General features: G+C 42.1%; 1 long non-coding RNA gene across 5 annotated transcripts in view; it reads left to right on the forward strand.

Annotated features, from left to right (window-relative positions):
• LOC147917781 (uncharacterized) overlaps positions 1 to 27,926 on the forward strand; it is a 139,102-nt gene that overhangs the window by 63,486 nt on the left and 47,690 nt on the right. For 4 of the 5 annotated variants that reach the window (XR_015554433.1, XR_015554435.1, XR_015554434.1 and 1 more), the window contains 4 exons: positions 1,266 to 1,403; positions 3,253 to 3,738; positions 21,008 to 21,077; positions 22,969 to 25,626. This is a non-coding gene — a long non-coding RNA (uncharacterized LOC147917781). Of the gene's footprint in view, positions 1 to 1,265; positions 1,404 to 3,252; positions 3,739 to 21,007; positions 21,078 to 22,968; positions 25,627 to 27,926 lie in introns of those variants that run through there. The other variant, XR_015554436.1, reaches the window with a different exon arrangement.

Consider the following 27,926-nt stretch of genomic DNA (forward strand, 5'->3'; position numbering starts at 1 on the left):
TCCCACAGCCCCAAAGACTTAGGGAGTCTATGTCGGCATGCTCACCTTCTCTCCATCTCCCATGTTCTATGAAGAATTCTACCTTGAGAGGCAAATTACTGAATCTCTCTGACGCTCAGTTCTTGGACTTCAGTGATGAAGAATTCCAACAACGTGTGGTGAGAGGCAGAAAAGAGAAGCAAGGATGGGGGGTGTTGCATATAAAAGACCTGAAATTGACTCATGGGGAGAATGAAAGAATAGAGATGGAAGAAGAGGTGGAGAAGGAGGAAAGCCCAAGAACTCACACAAACAGCGACGGGACTCTGGAGAAAGGATTCTGATCACGACTGTGTGAGCGACATCGAGAATCAGAGGAAAGGGGAAAGATAATTTCAAGTTTTTACTAGAGGCTATAAATTGGGCTCCTTTGACATTTGAATTGAGAGAGACTCTGGTAAATATTAAAATTCTCTAAAAACCTGGACAGATTGGGTTTCTTTGGACGTGACTCTATTTGTAGAGTGGGCCATGACTTGGCCTCAGTTGTAACTGGGTTACACACGTCTCCCCAAATATGAAATTTGCCTCAATAGATGTAACAAATGGAAATGGAAGAAATGCTCCTAAGTATCCTAAGCCCTGGGATGTGTAGCTGTGGCTATCGGTCCGTGTGTGTATTCAGGGGCTGGGGGAGTTCCCAGATGGAGCCTATGCTGTTTTATACCAAAACTGGGCAGCTGGGGAGACCTCCTCACTGTCCCCTTTGTTTGAGACACCAAGGCTATGCTCAGAAAGAGCGTGCCCTAGAGAAAGAAGGGTGAGGGGTACAAGCTCGGTCAAGGACAATGCAGCAAAGAGAAGGAAAGTGGGGATTCTGACATCTGTCCTTCAGAACCCGGACCCTACAATAAACTTAAATTCTTGGATAAAGGGGCTGCAATGCAAGAAGGGCATAACAAAACATTTGCTTCACTGGATGTCACCAGCATCAGGTGACAGCAGGGAATTCTTGAGCACTGCAGCCAGCTTTGGCAGCAGAGGTGATGGGAGGCCTGAGGCCTCTTCTCAGTGTCTGCACTTTGGTCTCAGGCATCGGTAGCCTCAGCAGCAGCTGTCCCTAGAGGAGTTGAGAGAGTCGGCAGACACCACCTGGAGTCCCAGAGATGTTTGCGGTCACATGGGGACAGAGACACAGAGACGCTGTTCTGTGACTGTCCTAGAACAGGCTAACGGAGCCTGCAAAACACAGCTTACTTTTATTTTTATTCTCCCTCTCCACACAGGTCAGAGAAACCTGACATTTTCTCAGTGGATGGAAGGAGGGAGAAACTTTCAAATAGGCGTCAGCTGCACGGTGAAAAGTTTTGAAGAAGTTTGGCAGGAACCCCAGTCGGCTGTTACATCTGCGCTCCTGACATCAGGTCTGTAATATTTGGATTCTAGGCCTAGGCAGATGGACCGTTTGCCACGTGTCTGCTTTTCCTGGCTCCTGCTTTCCAACAGCCTTGCTAACTTGGATCAGGCTACTAAGAGATCTGACTCCTAGGCACTTGGTGCTTTACACACATATGTGTCATCACACACGCGGTTTCTGGTTATCAGTATAAGGACATGAAAGAGTAGAGGAACGAGGTCCTTACTCTCTAGCCTAGTATGGTGTCCTGCCCACCTAATGCAAGCTTGGCTCTGCAGTGGAGCTGCAGGCATAGACTCTTCACAAGGCTCTCAGTGCCGTGTGGGCACTTAGCGGTGCATTCTGCGGCAGTTTGGGGAGCCAGAACATAAATCAAAGACCCACACCCTGACCTTTAGGAGCTGGATGTCACAGTGGGAATTGAGGGGAGGAGACGATGGTCACTGAAAGGCCTTGAGTTCATCTCCAAAGCCACAAAGCAACAAATCCAAATACAGAGGGTGCATACTGGCTGTTAGGGAGACCTCACTGGTGGGAAGTGCATTTTGTTCCGGAGTTAGTGGCATGGTTTAGAGGAGGAACAAAGACACACATGCCTAAGTTAAATCTCCCCAGGAACTTCCACAACAGACAGCCTTGACAGCAGGCTCTATGGCTCTCTTTGATTTACCTCATGGTGGTATTAGGTCCTGGATTGTCCCCACCAAACCTGGCTTCAAAAGGCCATCCTCTTGTCAGAACATCTGCACAACCAATACGGCCCCATTGGTAATTATGGAGACTGTACTCATATGGCCCTAGGCAAGTACCCAGTTGCCCGACACTATCATTTCCATATGAAGGAACAACACCAAGTTGAATAGAGATGTAAACCTATCTGGTTCCATGGGTTCTTGATGTTGTTGCTTGCAATGATTGCCCAGTGGCAACATAATTCAAGAGAGAGAACTCAGCTCTCTTGAGCGCCCTGTCCGCTAAAGGCAGTTGCAGGAGATCAGTTTCTTGGTGCTGTGGTCTCGGAATTCCATTTCCACCCCGGAGGCTCAGATCAGAAGTGAGGCATTAAATTTCATCCTTGACTCTATGCTCCCAAAGGAGTTACAAGATAAATATGCTTTTAAACCAGGAAAATCAGAATGTGGGATAAAGAGGGATTTGTGAGAACTTAGCTTAGACTACCTGAAACGTCTGGTGGAGAGATTCAGATTCTAAAATAGAGAGGAGTTCAGGCTTTGCTGAGGTTTGGGGGAAGTGTAGCCTCCTGGGTTTCTAACAAAAAAAAAGAGTCTCAGAATTTCACAAGCAGACTTTACATCAACATTTGGAGTTGTGAGAATGAATCAGACAAACACGAAGCAAACGTTCCTAGAAAAGCAGAGGAACTGAAAATGGAGCTGCAAAGTGTTTTGGCAGCTGGGGATTTTGGAATATTATTAGCACCCTCCCACCCCAAGCACCACCAGATAATTGACTGTCTGTATTCACCGGTATCCGCTTGCCTCGGAGACATGTGATTTTGAAGCCTCTTATGAGGCACATTTCCCTTGAAATGCTTCCTTTCCTTATTATTATTATTTTGTGAAGTATAAATCAGATAGAGTTAGTCCATTTAGAGAGTGATTTTGGTTTTAAATCTTTCCAGGGCCGGCCCGTGGCTTAGCGGTTAAGTGCGCGCGCTCTGCTGCTGGCGGCCCGGATCCGGATCCCGGTGCGCACTGACACCCCGCTTCTCGGGCCATGCTGAGGTCGGGTCCCATATACAGCAACTAGAAGGATGTGCAGCTATGACATACAACTATCTACTGGGGCTTTGGGGGGAAAATAAATAAATAAATAAAATCTTTAAATCTTTCCAGACAACTGCCCCTGCATCGACGCTCCCAAGAAAGGGGCTATGGATGTAACACACAAGCCTCATTTTCCGGCCTTTGTACCAGGACCCCAAGGAGCGCAGGAGTCAGGAAATTTAACTGGCTGCCTTCTTAAATCAGATATCCATTCCCAGCTTTGCCGCTCAGATCAGCAGGTTATTGATTTCCACCCCTGCAAGATGACTCGCAATCTGGGAACCTGTGGAAACTGTATTTACTTTAACATCTACACTTAATGCAATTTTGAATCACTGAGCCTGATGGACTTGTCTCTTTTTCTCTAAGAAGCCCCGAGTCAGGCCAATCTAAGGCCGGGTGGAAGTGATGAACGCTGCTCCATTAGCTGGATAGATGGCACAAAGACAGCTTGCTATGAAGGATCCTAGAGCAGGAGGGAAAGCCGGAAACAGTCTGCGAGGGAAGATTTCCGGTTGTATTGGGAACAGACTCAGAGCGGAGTCTGAGAATCAGGTACCTCAGCTTCAGGGGCAAAGTACACAGTAAGAATCCTCGACGGCTGCCTGTCTCCTTCCACCGCTGCACTGGGACCGTGTTGACTCAATTAGGCCATCTAGTGGTCGGCCACAGCCATCACCGCTAGCGTTCCTGAGTTGTGAGGCTGGGCCGGTGCGGGTGCGGGGTGCTTGTAACAATTTTATCGTTTCCTGTTTCATTTTCCCTCTTCTTCCCACCCTGTTTTCTACCTTCTCCATTTTTCCGTTAGGAAGCTGAGACCATCGTCTCCACCCTTTCTCAGCTCCTGTGCTCTCTCCACCTGCTTTTCTGGACCCGTATAGATTTTTTTCTATTCCATTTGGAAAGCGCACATTATTGCTATCTACGCATTGTCACCAAAACCAATTTGTGCAAACTAACAGGCTTATCAGCGCTGCTGAAATGAGATTAAAACTGCTTCCAATGAAACAGATAAAAACCAGATGAATGAAGCGCGCTAATAAGACATTAAAGATAATGACAAGAATGATTAACTAGCATGATATATTGAGTAGTTATAAGGCGTCGGGTGCCCAAGATGAGTAAACTAATAAAAAAGAATCTACCTTTAATTCTCTTTCTTCGGTGAGGTATAATCACATCAACATTATGATTTTTTGGTTATTATTTATCTGTGAGAGCAATATCACACCTTTCCTCCAAATTGCTCAAAGCTTATTAGCGAGAAAAAGAGAGAGAGAGATTGCTTTGAGGGGTGAGTGCTTCTCATTTCAGCTCTTTAAGAATAAAAGGGAATGCTTAATATCCTGCTTGCGTTCACACACCGATTATGCAGACACTCTCTCATTCTTTCTTCTTCTCGGAGAGCGGCCTATTCACAGCCAGACTGTTTTACATTATACAATCAGTTCGTCAATTATTGCATTATCAAGTCACATCAAGACAATCTGAAAATTACATGTGTACTGGGTAATATTGCGGGGGTTGGCTGTGGCTGCCACCTTGGAGTCTGACTCTTAGTTGCAGGGACCCCTTCCGGCCGTGCTTTCCCTGGGTGTATCTTACTGCCTTTTGGGTTTGAGTTCATAAGGCAAGGAGCATGAAAGAGAGGGCATTTATTATTCATTTAGAATTTTTTGAATCCTACTATGTGGCAGGCCCAGTGCTATGCTTCAGGGATACAGGTGAATAAGAACTTGGCTCTGCCCTCAAGGAGCCCATAGTATTGGGGGGAAGAGGGAGACAAGCAAACTTATGTGACAAGTGACTCTATGATTAATACACGGCACCATGGATCCCTGGAGAGAGGAATAACTCTCTGGAGAAGCTAGGGAAGGCTTCCCAAGGGAGGAGCCCTTTGAGGTAGGTATGAAAGCAAGAGGGGGTTTTGCTAGAGAGAGAAAAAGAATAGAGCAGAGATGAAGTATGAGCACTGACAGCCACAGAAAAGCCTGCTGTGTTGTGGGCAGAAATGCTTGGTGGGGATGGCAGCCTGGGAGATCCCGGCAAAAGGAGTCTGGGGACAGCCAAGAAGGACCCTGTATTCCACGCTGAGGTTTGCACGTTTTATCCTCAAAGCCAAGGCAATCCATTAAGTCTTGGTAAGTGCAGTTGATCAAACCTGTGTTTTAAAAACATAACTTTGGTGAAGCTGTGGAGAATGGGTCAAAGGCAGGAGAAAAATGAATCAGAGAAACTCTGCTGGAGTCACGAGATAGCAAGAGAAACCCCAACAGGACCAAGACGGGTATGCATTTGTACCTGAGTGCAGTTACTGTCCAGCCCTGTGGCACTGGGTAAAATCATCTCTGATATCACAATTTTCTCATCTGTAAATTGAAGATAGCAATATTTACTTCCTGAGCTTATCGGAAATATCATAAATAATATAAAATAAGGCCCAAGTGTCCAACACGTGATAAGCACATACCTCACACTATAGTGACAATTCTTCATTAAGCACTGCAGTGGGGGTGTGGAAGGGAATGGGGTAGGGTGGTGGTGTGTGTCTGTTTTACTGGTAGGGAAATTGGTGAATAAAATAATGCTAAATTATCACATTATGTTGAGAACAGAAGGGAATCTGGAACGAAAAAATACAGTTCAGATGGATATATTATTTCTGTCATTGATGTGCTTGAGTGAAATTGCATGGACTAGACAGATTTGCAATATTTTAGAGAGCCAGCAGGTTACAAATAACCCCCACCTCACCCATTTCACAGGGCAGCTGTGAGGACTCAAAATTGATTGTGGAATTCCTTGATTGCCAGGATGTCAGCTCCGTGAGGACAGGAACATCTTCACTGTTACACGCCTACTGCCTAGAACTCAGCAAATAAATATTCATTGGATCAATGGATGAATTAGATCTGAATGAGTGCAAAAAGCAGTGGAAACATTAATTTGATTACTAGTCGATAGGGTCAAAATATCCAGTTTCAGTCTTTCTCTCCATTTCCCTCACCAACGAAAACTTGACTCATGAATTCAACACAGCAAAAATTATTAAATTATTATATAAATATCTTTGGCCTCTATATGCCCTGTGTATGCAATGAGGTGCTTGGTATACAATGGCGAATGATACAGACGTGGCCTCACCCTGAGTTTACAGTCTAGTGAATGTGGGCAGTCGAATCTCATGAAGGAAGTTAAATATGTAGACTCCTTTCCCCCCTTTCCACCGCATCCCTCTATCATTTTCAGTTGAGATCCGAATGATGGATAGACATGAAAGACACTAGGTAGAAGGCTGTGTAATGAAATAAAGGAGGATGTGTCTCGGGGTCACATACATTCGGTTTTGCCTCCTGACTTCTTCACTTGGATACAAGAGTTTGGGCTAGCAACTTAGCCTCTTTAAGCTGAAATTTCCTCATCTTTGAAATGAGTGTTTTCAATAGGAATTAGGAAAATTAGGTATGCAAATCATTTGGTGCATAGTAGGTTCTTATATTATTTTTTCCTTATGGAGAGATTTCCTTGGAGACAAGATTGATAGCTATGGAAAGGCAATTGTTTTCCAAAGAACTTAAAGCTTTGATATCCACAGGTTGCCCCTCCTGTCTCCACAGTTTGTCAGAGAAGATAGTCAACTAACTCAACTTTATTCAGAAAATAGAAGACTTCACTTTCAGACTCTCTAATAGCTCTTGAAAATGCTTATCTTCTCTGGTGGTTTATTAACACGCAGTCAAGCCCAGATTCAGAAACCTGCAAGTTTGTAGATAGGGCAGTCCTCTTAAAGGTGGACAGATAAAGATATGCTCCAGTGAAAAAAAAAATCTAAAAACAGTATGCTTAAAACAGTTCTGTTCAATAAGCCAATATAATTGTTTAAGATGCCAAATAAAAGGAGTTGAAAATGTTAATTCCATTATTTTTACACTCACTGTTAAATTTTATAAACATATTTAAAAGTCATTATTTCTGAATTTAACAAAAATTTTTTTTTCTTTTTTTTAATTTTTTGTTTATTGCAGTAACATTGGTTTATAACATTGTAAAAATTTCAGGTGTACATCATTGTACTTCTATTTCTGCATAGATTACATCATGTTCACCACCAAAATACTAATTACAACCCATCACCACACACATGTACCGAATTATCCCTTTCACCTTCCTCCCTCCCCCCTTCCCCTCTGGTAACCACCAATCCAATCTCTGTCCCTATGTGTTTGTTTATTGTTGTTATTATCTACTACTTAATGAAGGAAATCATGCGGTATTTGACCTTCTCCCTCTGACTTATTTCACTTTGCATTATACCCTCAATGTCCATCCATGATGTCACAAATGGCTGGATTTCATCGTTTCTTATGGCTGAGTAGTATTCCATTGTGTATATATACCACAGCTTCTTTATCCATTCGTCCCTTGATGGGCACTTAGGTTGCTTCCAAGTCTTGGCTATCGTGAATAACGCTGCAATGAACACATGGGTGCATGTACCTTTACAAATTGGTGTTTTCAAGTTCTTTGGATAAATACCCAGCAGTGGGATGGCTGGATCATATGGTAGTTCTATCCTTGATTTTTTGAGGAATCTCCATACTGTTTTCCATAGTGGCTGCACCAGTTTGCACTCCCACCAGCAGTGTATGAGAGTTCCTTTCTCTCCACATCCTCTCCAACACATGTTGTTTCCTGTCTTGAATTTAACAAAAATTTTAAACATATCTTTTTTGGTATGATTTTTATGCTCCCAGTCAAGATTTTCTGCTCACTTGAGCCCATCCCACACTTGCTTTCTTAGCTGTTCCTTGCCCATCAACAGAGACGGTAGATTTTCATAAAAGTTTAACATGCTGATGGATTCTAATTTTTATGGCCAACATATTTGATTCAAAGACCATATTTAGAGATACTTAAAAACATTTTTATAGTCCACAGATAACTCTATTTTTAAAAATATTCATTTTTACAAAAATCTGCATGGTTAGAGAATGTACATCTTATGAAGTGGGCATTTACTCCTGGAGTGAAGACCTAGAGTCTCCATAAAATTATATTTGCTCCTGGGACTCCTTGGTTAAGAAGGTACTGTTCCCTAGTTTCTAAGATCTACTCTTTGGAAAAAGAGTTGAGGATGATTTTCCTGGCACACTAAAGATCTAAGAATGGGAGCTGCTGTGATGTGATGGGATTGAATTGTGTTATCTCTTTAGGTTCTTTCTAGCTTGAAATGTATATGTTTCTGTGAGTTCATGTTCTAAAACCGAGGATGAGGCTGCAGTTGGTGTGTCTCTCTTATTTTGGGGGCAGTCCCTAAATCAAGAGTGTTTCAGAACAATACAGCCACAGAGGGCAGGAGCTCTGAAATGAAGGCTTTCTTTGCTATACTGAGAAAGAAATTGTCTACCTCTTGGTCCCTGGGAATCATTACTTGTCCATGAGGTAAGTGTATAATTGGAAGGGTGAAAGGGAGTACTAAAATGTCTCAAATTATATAAGTTTTTGAAATATGCATTTTTTTACATTATAAATGAGCTTATTATATGGGTGAATATATGAATTAATTCTACTCAAAAATTACTTTCAAAAACATAAGTATTTCTAAACAATAAGAATAACGTATATACATTAAAGTAAAATAATTTTTTAAAATTGATTATACAAACATTAGAAATAACATAAGTAAATAATTATTCTTGATATATCTTTACATACATTTCTTGGTTGTATCATTCTCTAATACTGTGATGTGGGTATGTCTCTGAAAAATAATTTTTTTTTTTTTTTTTTTTGTGAGAAAGATCTGTCCTGAGCTAACATCCATGCCAGTCCTCCTCTTTTTGCTGAGGAAGACAGGCCCTGAGCTAACATCCATGCCCATCTTCCTCTAGTTTATATGGGACGCGCGCAGCCATAGCAGGGCCTGACAAGCGGTGCGTGGGTGCACACCCTGGGTCTGAACCTGGGCCACCAGCAGCGGAGTGCATGTACTTAACCACTACGCCACGGGGCCAGCCCCTGAAAAATAATGTTTTGAATATGACTTATTTTTCATAAAATTGATTGCAGTCTCCTTCAAAGCTACATTTCGTGGTTGATAAGTTTAGAATTGTTGATGACATCAATTGATTTTTCTTTGTAGACAGTACTATTTTTAGTTGAGAAAATACCTCAGGTATTGAGGTATTTGGTAAGCTGTGAGTAAATTACCCCGGATGGAAGATATTCTTAATTCCATTTTTAATATGTAAATGAAAGAATATTTTACACAAAATATTTTAGCATGTACTTTTTGCCTCCATTTCTTCAAAAAATAATTTTACAAGACAAGACATCAATAAATTATCTCCAAAATTTGAAGGCTGTCCCAGTATAGTTCCATTCCAGTACAGAACGTAAATTTATTCAAAAAAACCCCAGGGAGCTCCGTTAGAAGATTTTCCCTGGGGGTCAAGATATTCCAAAGTGTAATTATAGAATTTCAAAATTAAATATTTTATGCTTTTCATCTCTTATTTAGTTTATTTATTTCTTCCCCTTTTATGGGATTATATTTCATTATCTTTCTGGTTTCAGATTTTCTTTCAGTAATTACAATTTGCTATACATTTCAAAAATTGAAGTTGTTTGGTGTTCCATTGGTTGAATATTTTGATTAAAGATTTGCAACTTCTTTCAAACAAAATGCAACCCCAATTTAGAAGACTGCTTTGTAATAAGGTTCAGTACCATTGTCAGATTCTTGGATTCATCTACAAAGTAGTTCTTTAAAAATTAAAACATTTCTAAAATCTGATGGTGACAGACAACAAAGAGAGAAAACATGCACTGTCCTACTGAAACTTTTCTAAAAAATAAATTTAACATGAATTTTTTCACAAAAATTTACAATTTAGTTGGCTTTAAATACAGCTTCTATTTTGACAGGTGGACTATCAAAGTTTGTTTGGACACATTCATGATTAATATGTGCACTACAACCATTTCCAACTAGAGTTCTACTTTAGAGGCTTCTTAATTTAATCAGAACATTGTTTTTACCACAATATTGGGCTCCACCAAAATTTGTATTATATTATCACTGTAAATACAGGTAACTTTATCTTTGAGGCTGAGTTTTTTATCCAGATTTATAACAGCATTTACAATGATGTTAAATATTTTACCAAGACAGAATGAACTTCTAAAAGTTTTACTTTGATTTCATGAATTGGATTTAAAAGACATTATTGGAATTAATTGATTTTCTATTTGAAGTCTCTCATGACAATAATGTAAAACTAACATCATCTTAGTGCTAAATTCTCCAGCTAATGGAGCCAATACTTTTAATAGCTATCACTTCACTTTCACATGTACACAGGAAAAACTTGGAATCAAGAGTGAGATTAATTTGGAAAAATACTCATTTGATCTAAATGAAAAGTCATGGTTTCCAGTGTTGTAAATGAACCTTCTGCAGCTGTACTTGTTAAACTGATGTCTTTTGGGAATAGTCTTCCTAAAATAATTACTAACTTTTGAAGTAGATGCTGATGCTTCTTCGGAATGTTTGTGTCTTCTGGAGATATCGGGTAGATGGTAAATGTAAACCAAAAATTTGTACAAGTTACATCTTTATCACCAAGTGTCTTAAGAAATGGAAATTCAGTATTTAAAATTTCATTAAACATGCACTTTTTTGAGATCATTGCTTTGAAAAGGACAAAATAAAACAAAGTCTTACAAACAATAAAGTAAATATGTAATTGTAGATTTATATCACACAATACATAATAAAAACCACCCAACAACTGTATTCAGACTACTCTTTCTGTGATCTATGGTAGGACAGTCAAGTCTATATTTCCTGCACATATTTCACGTATTCCAAACCTATAATTCCTGACGATTCTCACTGACCCACTGACTGGTAGCCTGATAGCTTCATGAAACTTGCAGGCTGTGGCCTTGGCCATCATGCGCGACTGGCTGCTGGTACACCGAGTGGCCAGCAGGGGCAGCAACACTGAACAGTTCTCCCATCACAGCCAGACCAGTGGAGTTAGTTGTCCCTAGCCACCAAATCTGAACTCACTTCTTTTTATCAGTGATTGCATGCTGTCTTTAAAAGGAAGGTGTTAGTAGTCTGTGTCTCGAAAGGGAAAGGAAAAGTAGATTGGGTTATCGTCTGTCATCTTTTAGATTTAAGCATATGTTAATCAGAACTCTACATTCTATGTACTAACTACATACTAGTAGACAAAACCCAGGCAGAAGCTAGAGATACAAAGTGGAAATTACCAGACTCATCTTAGTTTATCTTAATGATTTGTTAGAAAATGAAAAATCTAGGATACATGTTAAACTGTGCAAGATCCAGACAATAGATATAAACTGCGAGTGTTCCAAGCAAATTAGGATCTATGGTCACCCCAATAATAGGGATTATTTTCAATTGTGGAAGTCTAATAATTATTCAGTGTTGGTGATTAAAGAAAGGGTTAGAAATTTAAAGACGCATTTTTATCTACCCTAATTAAAAATTAGCAGAAAAGTGCAAATATTAGACTATTTATAGTTGAATCCAGTGGTTCTCAGCTTTTTGATCTTCAAGATAGAGTTTGAATTCCAAACAAGTGAACAATAATTATGAAGCAAAGATTGCTACAAGAGAGGAGGGTCTCCCAGTGTCTATTAAGCCATTCACAGTCACAGCCCTATTTACTTGGTTGCTTTTCAACTCCGTGTTACTTTTTGAGCTTGGTTGTTTACGGCCTTGGCTGCACTTGTGCTCTCTTACATACCCAGGAGGCAATGTTCTCACACTTCCTTGTAAGTATGCAATCTTTCTTTGGTGCCTGCGTGGTATGCGCTGGGGAACTTACCCATTACTCTCCTGCAGTTGATCTTACATCTTGCTTCACTTATGCCAAGGCTCCATCTGACATGCATCGTTATAACATCATGTATATCTATTGTAGCAAAAACAATTTTTATGAACAAAATGATATTTTATGAACTCACTGATATACAGTGAGACGGACCTGTAATTTAGTCTCCATTGATTGGAGCAATCCCAAGTCTTATGCCTTGGCCTCTTCAGTCCTATCTCAAGCAAATTTACATCTTTGGCATAGGACTTACACACATCCAGAGGGAATTTGTCCTTTCTCAGATGTCCACTTAACTGGCAGGGGCAAGGTAAACATGTGAGAGAAAGCTGGCACCATGATAGTTAAGCCAATAATGGCTTGCCTGATTCCTGCTAATTCATAATCGCAGAATTTGTTATGCTTGTATTATTGTAGGTATTGGCAGTTTTGGGGAAGTTCTCCACGCCCTTATGCTTATGCTAGTTCCACCCATAAATTCTAAATTCCTCAAGGACAAGGACTGGAAGACCATGTTGCTCATGGTATTGCCCTGCTACCTGGCACAGCCTGTGGTAGATAAAAACCTCTCAGTATATTGAAAAAAATGAACGAATAGATAAACATATCGAGTCAGGCCGTATAAATTTAGAGAAACTTTTTCTCCAAAAGCTGACCAAGTTCTTTTAGAATCCTATTAGGCACTGCTTTTAATGTTTTTTATAGCCCTCCTTTCTCATAAAACTTGGTGCATGTTCTCCAAAGGACATTTACAAGTGTTTTTCTAATCTTGCTTAAGATGGAAAACTGAGACCTTCCCCCTCATAAGACCTCATCAAAATTATAGCTTTAAAGTATACAAAACAATGAACATCTAATAGCAAAGTAAGGGGAGATACGTTCATCAGCTGAGAGATTTCAGCCCATCAGCCAGGATGGACGGAAGCATGTCAACAGATGAAACAGTGGGGGAAGCTGTTCGAATTCTATCGTTTGCTGGATGAGGCTGCAGTGGAGGTCAGATTGGCCTGCTGATTAGAACCCGAACATGCATGCAGCTTGGTGTTGGTAAGTAAGAGGGACAGAACGGTGGAGAGTCATTGCCAAAATGAAGATTTATCTGTGGAAAGCTAAGCCTTTCCACAGATTGCATTCACCCTCCCCTTCCCTTTCCTGGGCACAGAGTGACAAGACACTGGTATTACTCTCTAGGGAAACATCTTGATGTTCTTCTCTAAAGATCAACTTTCTGGGGTAACCAAGGCTTCCTGATTGAGAGTGGTGGGCCAGAGTAGAGTTTTCCTTATTCTGGCACCTGCAGAGCTCACAGTCTAAGAGCTGCTTGACTCTTCCATTCTCCTTCCACATAGCCTAGAGTGAAACGGACAGTGGAAAAGCCCACCTACGTATGAGGACATCAGCCTTCCCATCAAGAAAGAGCCCTGTTGGGAGAACCCGGCCTACAAACATGCAGTAGAGGAAGTCCACTCCGTCTACCAGAATAATCAGTCTACTCCTCAATTCCTTAATGTAAAAAACAAACAGGGATCGCCAGAACGTGAAGGAAACAAGAGCGTGAATGAGAATGGCCAAGATAATAAAGAATAGCTGATCCCAGAGGAAAGAGTGATTATTCATGAACAAAAGAGAAAAGTGTGCTCTGTGAAAGGAACAATTACAGGATATGATTGATCTCATGGGAATAAAAAATACGATTGCTACAAAAAAAGCCTGCTAATGGTCATGAACTGAGCACAAAATTTGTGCTCCTCCTTCCAAAATATACATTTATTGTGGGAAGCAGTTGTCTAACCGGGAACTATATTTTACAGTCTCCCCCACCCCCAACCAAATTGCATCTAGGTGGGGCTGAGTGACTATTTTCACCAATGGAACGTGAGCAGAAGTGCTGCGTGACATTTGCACATCAGTGCTGTTGAGAATCAGCTTTGCTTCTTTTCCCCTCTTTTTCTGGCTGTATGTAGGGGACTGTGAGGCCTTGGGTGATGGCAGAGCCACAGTATGGCGGGAGTCAGGATCCTTGAATCATCCTATGGGGAGGAGCTGTCTGCTGAACAGGGACACTTGTGTTTATTTTTATTTTATTTTATTTTATTTTTTTTAAAGATTTTATTTATTTATTTATTTTTCCCCCAAAGCCCCAGTAGACAGTTGTATGTCATAGCTGCACATCCTTCTAGTTGCTGTATGTGGGACGTGGCCTCAGCATGGCCGGAGAAGAGGTGCGTGGGTGCGCGCCCGTGATCCCAACCCGGGCCGCTAGCAGTGGAGCGCGCGCACTTAACCGCTAAGCCACGGGGCTGACCGACGCTTGTGTTTAAAGAGTTACCTGAATGTGAAGTAAATGCTTATTGTGGTAAGCCACTGAAATTTTGGGGTATTTATTATAGCAGCAGGTAGTGTTGCCCTAACTAATACAACTGACAAGATTTAATTTAAAAAAATCAGTAAGAGAGTGGGAAGATAAGTGCAAGAAATCTCCTAGAATCTAGAACAATCAGGGAAAGAAATAGAATTTGCGAAAGTATGGGTGACATAAGGAATTGATCCAGAAGCTCTAAGCACTAAAAAGGATTTCAGAAAGAGATAATATAGAAAACTGAGAAAATTATCAAAGATATACTAGAAAAAAAGTTCACAGAGCTAAAGACAGTTTTCAAATTGAAAGGGATTAGTGAGGCCTGAACAAGCCCAAACTTACATATGTACTTGCAAAATTGCAGAAGATAAAGGTTAAAAAGAAGGTCCCCTCACACCTGTTAGAATGGATATTTTCAAAAAGACAAGAAATAAGTGTTGGCAAAGATGTGGTGAAAAGGGAACCCTGGTGCACTGTTGGTAGGAATGTAAACTAGTGCAGCCACTATGGAAAATGGCATGGAGGTTCCTTAAAAAATTAAAAATAGAACTACCATATGATTCAGCAATTCCATTTCTGGGTATTTATCTGAAGGAAAATACTATGTTGAAAATATATATGCATCCCCATGTTCATTACAGCATTATTTACAATAGCCAAGACATAGAAGCAACCTAAGTGTCCATCAAGAGATGAATGAATAAAGAAAATATGGTGTATATATATACAATGAAATACTATTCAGCCATAAAAAAACAAAATCCTGCCATTTGTGAAAACATAGATGGACCTTGAGGGCATTATGCTAAGTGAAGTAAGTCAGACAGAGAAAGACAAATACCATATGATCTCAGTTATATAAAAAACAAAACCAAAAACAAACTCATAGATACAGAGAACAAATTGGTGGTCGTCAGGGGCGGGGGGTGGGGGGTAGAGCAAAATAGGTTAAGGGGGTCAAAAGGTACAAACTTCCAGTTATAAAATAAATAAGCCCTGGGGATGTAATATACGGCATCAGCATGGTGACTATAGTTAATAATACTGTATTGTATATTTGATAGATGCTAAGAGAGTAGATCTCAAAAGTTCCCATCACAAGAAAAAAATCTGTAACTATGTATGGTGATGGATGTTAACTAGACTTATTGTGGTGATCATCTCACAATTTATACAAATATCAAATAATTACATTGTACACCTGAAACTAATATAATGTGATATGTCAATTATATCTCAATTTAAAAAAAAGATCCTAAAAGTCAATGCATGAAGAAATAGATTGTATACAAGGGAAAAGAACTATACTGGCTTTGGGTTTCTCAGCAGCATCACTGTATGCCAATAGGCAATGGAGAAATGACTTCAATATTTTGAGGAAAAACATTTTTCAACCTAGATTTCCAGTCTAGACCTAGTCAACTATCAATCAATTGTGAGCATAAAAGTGGGTATGTCTAGACATTTAGGAACTTAGAAAATCTGCCTCTTATGTATCCTCCCTAAGTTATTTACTCCAACAAATTGAGAGAGAAAAATCAAGGAAGGAGGTGATGTGGGATCCAGGAAACAGTGGATGTGGGGTGAGCTGAGAGAATCACAGAGATTTTAAAGATCTGAGCCTGGGTCTTCTTGTTAGGTGAGATGATTAATGTGCTTATTGTTTAAACCTGTTCAGTTAGGATTTTCTGTCGTTTGTATCTCAAAGAATCTAAGTCTATACAGAGGCTTTCTCTAGAAATTAAAAATCATTGCACTAAGATATGTCTGAGCCACTTCAGCTCTTTCCTGCCTCAGGAAATTTCCTTCCTAATTTCCAGCCAATTTGGACCACTCCTTTTGGAATTTGGGACCAGATATTTTCACTATGTCTTTCTTGGTATCCTTAATTTCCTGTTTCCTGGGCTCAAATATCAGTCTCAAAGTCCTCAAAATTTCTCCCACGATGCTTAGGAGTCTTCATGCAAAACGTCTCAGTGGACGGTGCCATTTTCCAGACTTCCTCAAGTAGGTGTGCAGATTAGGCTCCTAGATCGATCCCTACTCGGTGTTTTCCAGAGCTTGCAAAACTAGTCCCTCAGTCCTCCAAGATAACAGTGGTTCTGTGGACAATGCTTCCTCCCATTCTCCTCTCTTGGAGAGTCATGGAAAGTGTTAGCATTTTAAGAGTTTTGAGAATCCTTGTAGTGAAGAAACCTGATTAACTTTGTTTAACCCAGCATCTCCTAAACATAATTGGCCACAGAACCCTGCCCCCCTTTTATTCTATTAACATTCTTTAACATCCCAAGAGTAGGTTTTCTTAGGACACATTTTGACAAGTGCTTCTCTAGTATCAAAGCCAAACTACTCCTGGGAATGTGTGTCCATTGCGTGTTTTATCTGTGGTATGACTTTAGATTATAAACCACTACCTATGTCAGTTCATTCTGCTCTGGATTGTATTTGGAAGAGGCAGCCATTCTGTCACTCCCTGAACCAAGATCCCCTGTCACCAAGACCCCATGTTATTGCTATGGCCAAGCAAAGAGAGGGCCGGGGACTCACTCTGAGCTCTGGATGTCTTGAATGCTATATCTGAAGATGTATAAAGATGACATAAAATCATGTCAAGCAACTGCAAACAGATAGAGTAAAAATTACATACATGCCAAGGGAGCAAGAATAAATGGGGTGACCAGAACAGTATGTATGCGGAAGCCTAATAAATATTTTTGATGGTGACATGATGATGATTCAAAATAAAGAAGCTCCTCAGATGCACAGGATCCCAAGGGGGTGGAGTGGGGGTGGGGCACTGAGACTGTGACAACGAGATAATTGACTGTGAGCTTGCTCTTGTGTTGGAACCAGCGCCAGGTCCTTGCCTTTCGGCAGCTCTCACATCAGGGATCCTGCCTCCCCCTGCGGTCTACAGAAGGAGTGGGAGGGCGACGTGTGGAACATACGCTTAGTGGAGGAGATGGGACGCTCTGGTTTTGCCCATTCCTTTGAAGCTGAATTTTAAAAGGAAGGTTAAATTAATTAAATGCCATAGGACTTTGCTGCTTTCCTTACAAATCAGGTATTTACTGTTGTAACACTCACTGGGCACTGAACATTTACCACATGGTTATTCATGTGTACATGAAAGGCGGTATGCATGGTGGTTCTAAGTGATTAATGGAGTCAGACTTGTGTTTGAATCCAGTGCCACTAATCATTTGCTGTAATTAAATTAGTAATTGGCTAGCCAGGTATCTTTTTGAGCCTTAGTGTACTTGGTTATAAAGTGGGGCTAACATCTTCCTCATAGTGTCAGTATGAGGATTAAATAAAATAATTCATATAATGCACTTACCATATATACATGTACTTACATACACATGCATATACTTACATGTAAAGTACATACTACCAGGCACATAGTCAGTACTCAGTAAACAGCAGCTTTCAACAGTAGTTCATGTGCTATCTCCCAACTAAACTGTTCCTTGAGAATTATGGTCTCTTGTCTTTAATCTCTGTATCCTAAGGCATGGAGCCTTGAACACAGTCCACAGCAACTAATTGTTAATTGATAGTTTAAGATTATGCTGACATAGCTTCAGGGAAAATATGGGCAATTATCCATTTAACCTGGAAAATTCAGTCTCCCAAATGAAATTTTTGTTATGGTCTAATTTGGTTATCTGCCCTAATTAACCCTGGAATAATTGCCACATCTATCATTCTTGAAGACCAGTATTGGTGCTTTTGCCCCCTTTCCCATACAAACAGATCCATTGGTTTCAACTCAGTCATTTAGAATCTACTTTCCCATACTTTGCTTACATAGGCCTGTGGAGTGCAGGTAAGAACCAAGTTGCCTTTTTTTTTTTTTTGGTGAGGAAGATTGGCCCTGAGCTAACAACCATTGCCAACCCTCCTCTTTTTGCTTGAGGAACAGTGGCTCTGAGCTAACATCTGTGCCCGTTTTCCTCTATTTTTGTATGTCACTGCCACAGCATGACTTGATGAGTGGTGTAGGTCCATGCCTGGGATCCGAACCCACAAACCCAGGCCACTGAAGCGGCGCGCACCAAACTTAACCACTATGCCACCAGGCTGGCCTCCCAAGTTGCCTTTTAAGGGGGCAGAGTTCTCTGGGTTGACTGCCATATTTACTGAATTGCATGGAAAACTTTCCAGCTCCTCACGTTGCTTTCTCAGTGTGGGCCAACCTGGGCTGGCTGGAAGGCACTAGCGAAGAGCACAAAAGTCAGTCCACGACCTCGATAGTCACACACATCTACAAAACAGGCAGCACGTAGAAAAACACATCTGGATGACACACTGCATTTTGTACTTTCCAGCTGGACTTTTGCATGTCACATAGAGAGGGGCTCTTGGGACTTGCAAAGCAGCAATTGATGCTGCTGCTGCTATGCCCAGCCCCAGAGGAGTGGCAGGGGAGGGGAGTGGCAGGAAGGGAGCCTTCTCTGGAGTCCCTTGGACTCTCCTGGCTGCCAATCCCAGCCAACCCAGCCTCAGCAAGTCTTAATGACTGCACACTGACTTAAAAATACAGTCCCAGGGAAGGCATTAACATTCTGAGCTCAGCTGTGTCATGCCGGTTGCCATAGCAATGCCGGGAAATATATTTTGTGTCCAATGGTTATTTCTCCACACTAATGAAATGGACATTTTTCGTCAGTGAATTGAATCAAAACTAATTGAGTAGTAATCAGCACAGACCCTGAAGTTCAAGGAAATGTAGTCTGACTAGTGTTTTATAGAAATGCAGAAACCATTAACTATGTTCAAATGAGGTTTTTTAAATTAGTGGAATCTTAGCAACCTATTACAGGTGGGTATGAGTGTTATCACACAAAAGCTCCTCGTTTGTTTAGTGCTGGGAGGGGAAATTTATTTTCAATTAATTCAGGTGCTGTTAGGGTTCTATGGCTTATTGTGCCCTCTCCCCGAATAAATATTCCAAACTGATGTGTGCTCCAAGATATATAATTCATAATTTGGATTCTCAGATATTTTCAGAAAGGAGTATTTTTGCTGAGACCAACTGTTCTTGAAGCTCATTGAGCAGTGGAGATGAAAAAGTGATTTTGTTTTTGTTTTTGCTATATCTTAGAGCTAAATGTGGTCAACTTCAAATCTCCCTGTGGTGGAAGAAGCTACACAGAGCGATGGCTGGGAGCCATAAGGTCATGATCTTTGTCCTCAGATATGTCTACAAATTCTTCTTTGATTAATCTAATAGTTCTTTTTGCTTCAGTTTGGATTATGGGTATCAATAAAAATATAGGCACAAACGAATCCCCTGTCTATGTATTAATACTCCACTTCTAAGAACCTAATATTGTGAATTATTTTAAGTGGATCTTTATCTCCTTTGAAAATGGGCCTAACTCACAGCAAAGAGACATTTGGTTATGTGCAAATGAGAGCTCCTTCACTTCACTGCGATAGACTAGAAAATTTCCCCTCAATTTTGAAGACAGCTGGCTTGTCAGCTGTGGTCCAACAGTGGGCTAGGGATGGCTAAATGAGATCCCAATTTCAGACGTTCTGATTCTTTTTATTTGCAGAGTCTGCTAAGATGTGTCTTAGCTCCCTTTGCCTTCTGAACCTTCTCGGTGTCACTTGGTCTTGGGGAACAAGAGCGTTAATCCTTCTCTCCCTCTGTTAAGATGATCAGCAGAGGGGCAGGTTGCTGAGGTTGGCATGAGCAGCCCCAGTAAGGCTGCCTTCTTGAGGTCGGTGTCAGAGCCAGGTTAAGGCAGGTGGCATTTGAGGAAACGCACCTGGACACTCGGCAAATGGATAAACAGATGAGTCATTTCTCTGGGACTCAGAGTCTAATGCTTCCAACTAGCACTAAGTTCACGTTAAAAATCGATTGTGCCGTAATTTTTAAGAACAGCCAGACCTGATGGTGCATGTTAGCATTTCCTTGAGGTAAGATAAAGCTGCCTGGAGCCAGTTTCTCAGCTGGTTGGCAGGGCAAGGTGGGGAGGAAGGAGCAGCCAAGGAGAGGGAACAGGGACCCATCTCCTCCATACACACTTTCCTCTATGATAGCCTGTGGGTCTAAAATGGGAGAAGACACTCTTCTGTCACTATAGCAACTTCAGTGCATCACGGTGGGATGAGGGGGTTGAAAGGTAAAAAATACCAAGTTCAGAGGAGTTAGGGGCAGTAGAAAGAGGATGGGCTTTCGTTAGAAATAAACACAATAAGGCGGCAGGGCAATAGAAAAGAGTGGATTTATGGTTTACGACATTCCTAAAATATCTTTATTTAATAATGAAAACTTCATTATCTGGGCCTGGGTTGAAGTGTTGCTGTGGTCCCTCTGAGGATCCCAGCAAAGATCTTTCATCTTGACAGAAGTTCTAAATTACAACATTAGTGTTCTAACCGAGAGGCTGTTATTGCCTATTTGGTCTGTCCAGGGAAATGAGACGTTGCTGGAGAGTGGGTTATTGAAATCTAATAGCTTGGAATATTAAAAATGGGGGCTGGATTGGAGGGAGGTCTCTCTCTCCCCATGAATTGGGGATAAATTAAGTGATAAACCTGGGATGTTTACCAAAGTTTCATTATTTTTTAGGGAAAAAAAAGTAATGCATCTTTATTATGGCTGAAGCCATTATTACGTTTCACATCATTAAGAAACCAAGGTAAGGAGACCCCTAAAGCTAATTTTCAGACCAACTATATGAACCTATTATGCCTTTATTTTCATCCCTGTCTCCTTTTCAGCTGTGCAGCCTGACCTCCAAAAAAGTGTTTGGTCTTCGGATGTTTCAAAGACAATTAGGTCTAACTGGCTCCCAGTGTCTGACTAATAGTCAGAACGGATAGCTCTCCAGATCATAGTTCAATTTCCATTCCTTCTGGCGGCGCTGGCAAATGGCCTAGCTGGGCCGCCGGAATAGGAAGAGGGGCACGTGGGCGAGCCGAGGGCTTTTTGCTCTTCTTCCTCTGCTCCCTCACCTCTTCCTCCTTGTCTCCCCACCCCACCAACACAAACACACTCACCTTCATTTTCTGATGGCTGTCTCTAAGGCCAGTCCCACAAAAGGGAAGGCAGTTGCCTATGTAGTATAATAATAACAGTAAAAGAGCGGGCTTACTGTGTTCTAGGCACTTTGTTAAGTGCTTTCAATGTATTATCACATTTAAGCATTATACCTGCCTTATGAGGGGTAACTCATAACGTTCAGTTGAGGAAGCTGGAGTCAGAGAGATGAAGTAACTGAGCCAGAACCACACAGTCAGTACCTTGCAGCGCGGGGCGTTGACTTCAAGTCTTCTTGCTCAAAAGCCCAGACATGCTGCTCTTAACCACCAGACTATATTGCCTCCCACACAAGGCAATGCTAAAAGCTTTCTCCTGCCAGATTACCCCGTATCCCAGCCTTCACTCCATTAAGGCTTTCCTTAAGCTGAGTCTAATATTAATGCCTCCTTCGCTTTAAAAAAGAAGTTGGAGATCACTTTGTAAAACAGAAATAGCTTCCCCAGGGCTAGAGTGGCAAGCTTGCTGTATAACTTTGGTCAGTGATGATGTGTCAACTGTTTAGTGTGGATAATACTGCACAACAATTTCGTTCTGCTGGAAATGCTCAATGAGCTATAACGTTGACGATGTCTTTTTAAGCTCTGGTAGCAGACAGGGCTATATCCTTACATGTGAGTTATGATGATCTGGAAGTGTGTTCACCAGTCAGCATGTAACTACAGAACACTTTATTGATTGGCAGATAGCAGGGTCCTGAGGGATTACAAAATGGGTCAGGTCAACGCTGCTGGAGAAGGAGATCAAGAAAGGCCCTCAGCATGGGCCACAGCTGAGGAGAGTGGCCCGAGAGAGCACCTGGACAAGCAAAGACATGGGCACGAGGGGTGTGAGTGTGTGTGCACATGTATGCAGGATGGGCACGATTGTGGAAGAAAGGTGATGGCCTCTGGACAGCAGGACAAGGGCACACTGAGAACAAAACTTTTCCTTCTTTATTCAGGGCAGCCCTATGTCTGGTCCAGTGGTTTCCAAACCTAGCCAAGGTTCAAAAGGAAGACTTAGGAATCTTCCAGTGCACTACTCAAGACTCTGACTTAACAAGCCTATGGTAGGGCCCGGGCATTTTTACTTTTTAAATGGCTTTCTGGGTGATGTCCACTGAATGCTCAGCCACAGAGCCTGTGTAAACACACTGACCACATTGCTCTTCCATTCCACACACCTGGCCCTTCTTTCCTCCATATAAAACTGTACCCGCTTAACTCCTCTTCACCCACAGTTCTCAGGGGGAGCATCACCTCCCCACGGCGGCTGCCTTCCCTGACTTCGTCCACATCGAGCATCCTTATTATGCCACCTAGAGAGCTGACTTCTTTTCCTTCAGAACACTCAGCTCAATTTGTAATTACATACTTAGAAAGGGAAACCCCACGAACATGAAGCAGGGACTATGTTTGTTTCATAACACCAATTCCTCCCAACACCTAGAACAGACAGGAACATGGTTGGTGATTAACAATGTATACAATTTTTATCATTTTTCTCAGCCTAGGTTTCCTAGACCTTAGGGACCACTAAGGAACTTCATAGCTCTTCACTGAGGAGTGTATTCCAAGGGAAACAACAGTGAGGACAGAAGGAACTGTGGCAGTGAAGGAGGAAAAGCAAATACCAGAGGAAGCATTGCCAAACTGGCCACAGGTTTGCAACAAGTGCGATTGATTGCTTGGTCTCTGGTAGGCTTTCTGAAAGGCCTTATAAATTGCTGTGTGTCTGCGGGGAGGAGAGAAGGGAGAACTTGTCTTCCTCCCATTGGCCAAAATTCCATTCATGAGGCATGAACTTCCCTGCACTTCCCAGGGGTGTCAGTGGTAGTGGGTGCAGGCCCACAGCTGCAGGCAGTCACTGCTGCATGAAGGGCTTCTCAATGTGTGGCAGTGCTTGTGACAGCAACAGCAGCTGGGTGCTATGACTGTGGGTACAGCACAAGCTGTTGCTGGGGCCATGCTGGCTGCAAAACGTGGCAAGAGTATGGATCTAGGGTATCACATTAACTGAGTCCAGTTCAATGTTGGGTGAATAAATGGATCCAGTCCATTTCTCTGCTGTAAGGCAGGTTGAGTCTGCAAGTGAATTGCCCGGGGTCAAGGTTGATAAGAAGATGAAGGTGATAACCAGTATGATGGTGATGATGCTGAGGATGACAATGACAATAAATGCTTCAATATCTCCACATGGTGCCATACAAAAAGCTTTATAGAGCATTCACATGCATAGAAAGAATGCCTAAATACCCACTCTGAGAGAGATTTAGGCAAGAATTACTCATTCCCAGAGTTACCATCCTACCCAGGCCCCCATCATTTCCACCCTGTTCACTCCAAGAGCCTCCTAAACTGGTCTCACTTTCTCCATCTCTTTTCTCCACTTCATCCGTCCACCTCTTGATCTCCCTAGAACACTGCTTGCACCACGTCAGTCCTTTGCTTCTTTTTTCACACTACATCAACTTGAAAAGTCTCTACCTGTCAGTCAGGACCCTCCATCATTAGACCCACACTCCCTATTCAACTTGATTTTTCAAAGAAGTCCTCGTTAATGGGCTGGCTTCCTTTTTGTCCCACAAACATGCTTTTGTTCCCTCTAAACTTCATGTCCTTTTGTAATACAATTTCTACTCTAGAATGCAACAAACTCTTTTCTCATTTCCACCTATACAAATCCTTTCTATCCTTCAAGATCCACCTCAAGTTTCATATCCACCATAAGTTTTTCTGTTACACGTTGAACTGTCCCCCCCCAAAAGATGTTGAAGTCCTAACCCCCAGTACCTGTGAATGTGATCTTATTTGGAAATAGGATCTTTGCAGATGATCAAGTTAAGAGGAGATCATTAGAATGGATTCTAGTCCAATATGACTGGTGTCCTTATACAAAGGGGAAATTGGGAGACAGACAAACACGAGGAGAATGCCATGTGAACATGAAGGCAGAGATCAGGGTGATGGGTCTACAAGCCAAGGAATGTCAAAGATTGCTAGTAAACCACCAGAAGTTAGGGGAGAAGCATGGAGTAGATTCTTTCTCACAACCCTCAGATCCATCCAAAGAGTAGAAGTCTCTCTACTATACCTGTCACTCAGAGTGACTCATCCCAACTCTCCACTTCAATGGACATGGTCCTCATTTTCAAAGAAGAGGGTGCAATGACAACAGGCCCTAGAGTATTATGGGCCCCGTGGGTTGCAAAGATTTACAAGTTGCACAGCATTATAAATGCTTAGAGAATCCAACTTAGTGATTGAGAGTCCCTATGCTCAAGAGAGAGTAGAGAGTCCAGTCTTCAATCAACTTTCAACTTCCTGGTCTACAAGGAAATTAAGGCACCCACCTGAGCGAATGAATGACCCATGGGAAATCTGAGACTCCTGGGATGGGGGTATCACAAGACTGTCCTTCTAATTTGGGCCCCAGAGGGAAGACCTCCTCTCAGGCCTGATAGCTTTACATCTCTCACCTCTATCTGCACATCCTCCTGGGGGAAAGACCAGTGGCAAACGTAGGATTTGAACATGTAGTTGGAAAAGCATAACTCAAGCTTAAGTCATTCTCCAAACCTTGAAATATCCTTCTTACTACTTTTACTCCCCTCCTTTTGATGATTCCTTAAAAAAAAAGTCAGTTCATGTTAGAATGGCTATAATCACCAAGACAAAAAACAACAAATGTTGGAGAGGATGTGGAGAAACAGGAACCCTCATACACAGCTGGTGGGAATGGAAATTGGTGCAGCCTCTATGGAAAACGGTATGGAGATTCCTCAAAGAATTAAAAATAGAGATGCCCTATGATCCAGCCATCCCACTACTGGGAATCTATCCAACTCACCTGAAATCAACAATCCAAAGAGGCTTATGCACCCCTATGTTCATTGCAGCATTATTCACCATAGCCAAGAAATGGAAGCAACCTAAGTGTCCCTCGACTGACGATTGGATTAAGAAAATGTGGTATATATATACAATGGAATACTACTCAGCCATAAAAAAAGACAAAATCGTCCCATTTGCAACAACATGGATGGGCCTGGAGCGTATTATGTTAAGTAAAATAAGCCAGAAAGAGAAAGACAAACACTATGATCTCACTCATATGTGGAATATAAACCAACACATGGACAGAGAAAACTGGACTGTGGTTACCAAGGGCAGTGGGGGTGGGGGGTGGGCACAAGGGGTGAAGGGAGTCATATATATGGTGATGGACAAACAAAAATGTACAACCCAAAATTTCACAATGTTAGAAACCATTAAAACATCAATTAAAAAAAAAAAAAAAAGTCAGTTCAATTCCCTGCAAAGAATCTGGTATATTTTATTTTACCCAAATGGTTTTGGGCAAGAAGGAGTCACCCACGTGTTCCCGAAGACCCCAGTTTTGGGATCCTCAGCCTATGTGGCTGGCACCTGTCTTCCCTCTGAAGAAGCGCAGTACCCACCTCAGTGTCAGCCATACTCAGTAAAGTGTCGTTTTCAGTGACAAGCCATGTGTTTGAGGCAGCACTGTCAGTTCTTGTGAGGATTGTTCTCTTTGTCCTTGGCAACAGCCTTGTTAGTGCTTCTCCCGGCAAGCCACTCCAGGACTGGACAAGCTTACCATGCCGAATGTCCTGAGCTGGCCAGGGTCAAAAGCCCAGCTCTACAGGCAGCTTGAAACTCGCATTACATAGTCTTCAGGAGGCAGAACCAGAGCTCAAGAGACATAATTGTGGACTTGTAGCTGGCTGGAGAGAAGCACATGAAGGGCACAGGAGGGCCTGAGCTGAAAGGAGCCTGAGGCTGCTCCCGCTCTGCAGAGGCTGCTATTCTGAGAGTGTCATCAGGGTGCATTTCACTCAGACCTTCTTTGAATAGGGACAATGGTCCAGATGGCCTTGTTCTCAAGGTCAAACACTGAGTCAGACACTGTCATCAGAAATGGGCAGTCAGGGGCCGGCTCCGTGGCTTAGCGGTTAAGTGCGCGCGCTCTGATGCTGGCGGCCAGGGTTCGGATCCCGGGCGCGCCCCGAGGCACCACTTCTCCGTCCAACGTGAGGCCGAGTCCCACGTACAGCAACTAGAAGGATGTGAACCTATGACATACAACTATCTACTGGGGCTTTGGGGGGAAAAACTGAATAAATAAAATCTTTAAAAAAAAAAAAAAAAAAAAAAAAAAAAGAAATGGGCAGTCATCTGAGCCAGCCTGGGAAGATGTTAGCAAAGTGACAGTAGATGCAATGTCCTGCTTAATCACCTGTGTATTTCATAACAAGCCTAGTGCCTGGCATATGAGTAGTCAATAAAAATCCATTCCAGAACATAGACTCTTAAACTATATTATTGCGGGTTTTTTGCTTCCCCTTTTACTTGGTTTGCCCCACCGGTATGGCCATCAAGAAAAGAGGCCACCCCAAGGTATAGACACATATTCCTTGCCAGATCTCCTGATATAAAATCTCTTGGAAGGCGTATCAGGTATTCAGCTCTAAGAAATCAGGTTTTAGAAAGTGCACCAGTAGGTTATTAATCCCCCTGAGACTTTTCCAGGATCTGGAGACAATTTCAGGGTTAAAATGCAAGTACCTCTTGGCCAGCTAGAACCCAGCATGCTTATTGTGAATGTTGGACCAGCCCAGCTCATCTGCCCCATTCATAAGACAAGTCTTGGTGTTCTCTACATGAGAAGAATGGGGCAACACAACATTTATCCCTCATCCTTCTCCTGTCTCTTTGAAATATGCCTGGCATTGTCCTACAGACAGTGAGATTTGGGTCTTTAGGAAGAGCCCAAGGCATAGCACAGGTTTTTTTTTGTGTGTGTGTGAGAAAGATCAGCCCTGAGGTAACATCCATGCCAATCCTCCTCTTTTTGCTGAGGAAGACTGGCCTTGAGCTAACGTCTATTGCCAATCCTCCTCATTTCTTTTTTGTTTTCCCCTTTTCTCCACAAAGCCCCAGTAGATAGTTGTACGTCATAGTTGCACATCCCTCTAGTTGCTGTATGTGGGTCACCACCTCAGCATGGCCGGAGAAGCGGTGTGTTGGTGCGCGCCCGGGATCCGAACCTGGGCCACCAGTAGCGGAGGGCCGGCCCCTGGAATAGCACCGTTTTAACATGAGATCTAGAATGCCATCCATCTTGCATTTCTGGCAGGATGAGGAGCCAGGTGGCAGAATCCAGCCGTGGCCCCAGGGGCAACTGCAGTTTTAAAGGAAACATTGGGAGCACAGTTTATGTCCTAAAGAAGTCTTGGATTAGGGAAGGTAGGTTTTTCAAGCACTCTGTTTTAGTTCCCATTAGGGTGAGCCCCTCTTTTGAAGTGACTCAGGACTCAGAAGAGCCAGACTGCCTGTGTTTAAATCTGGGCTTGCCACTCACTATGTGACCTTGAACGTGTTGTGTGACCTTTCTATGTCTCAATTTTCTCATCTGTAAGTGGGGGATAATATGGTATCTATTTCAC

The sequence above is a fragment of the Ceratotherium simum genome, chromosome 2 (assembly GCF_057802395.1).
Source record: "Ceratotherium simum simum isolate JZ-2026a chromosome 2, ASM5780239v1, whole genome shotgun sequence".
Lineage (NCBI taxonomy): Eukaryota > Metazoa > Chordata > Mammalia > Perissodactyla > Rhinocerotidae > Ceratotherium > Ceratotherium simum.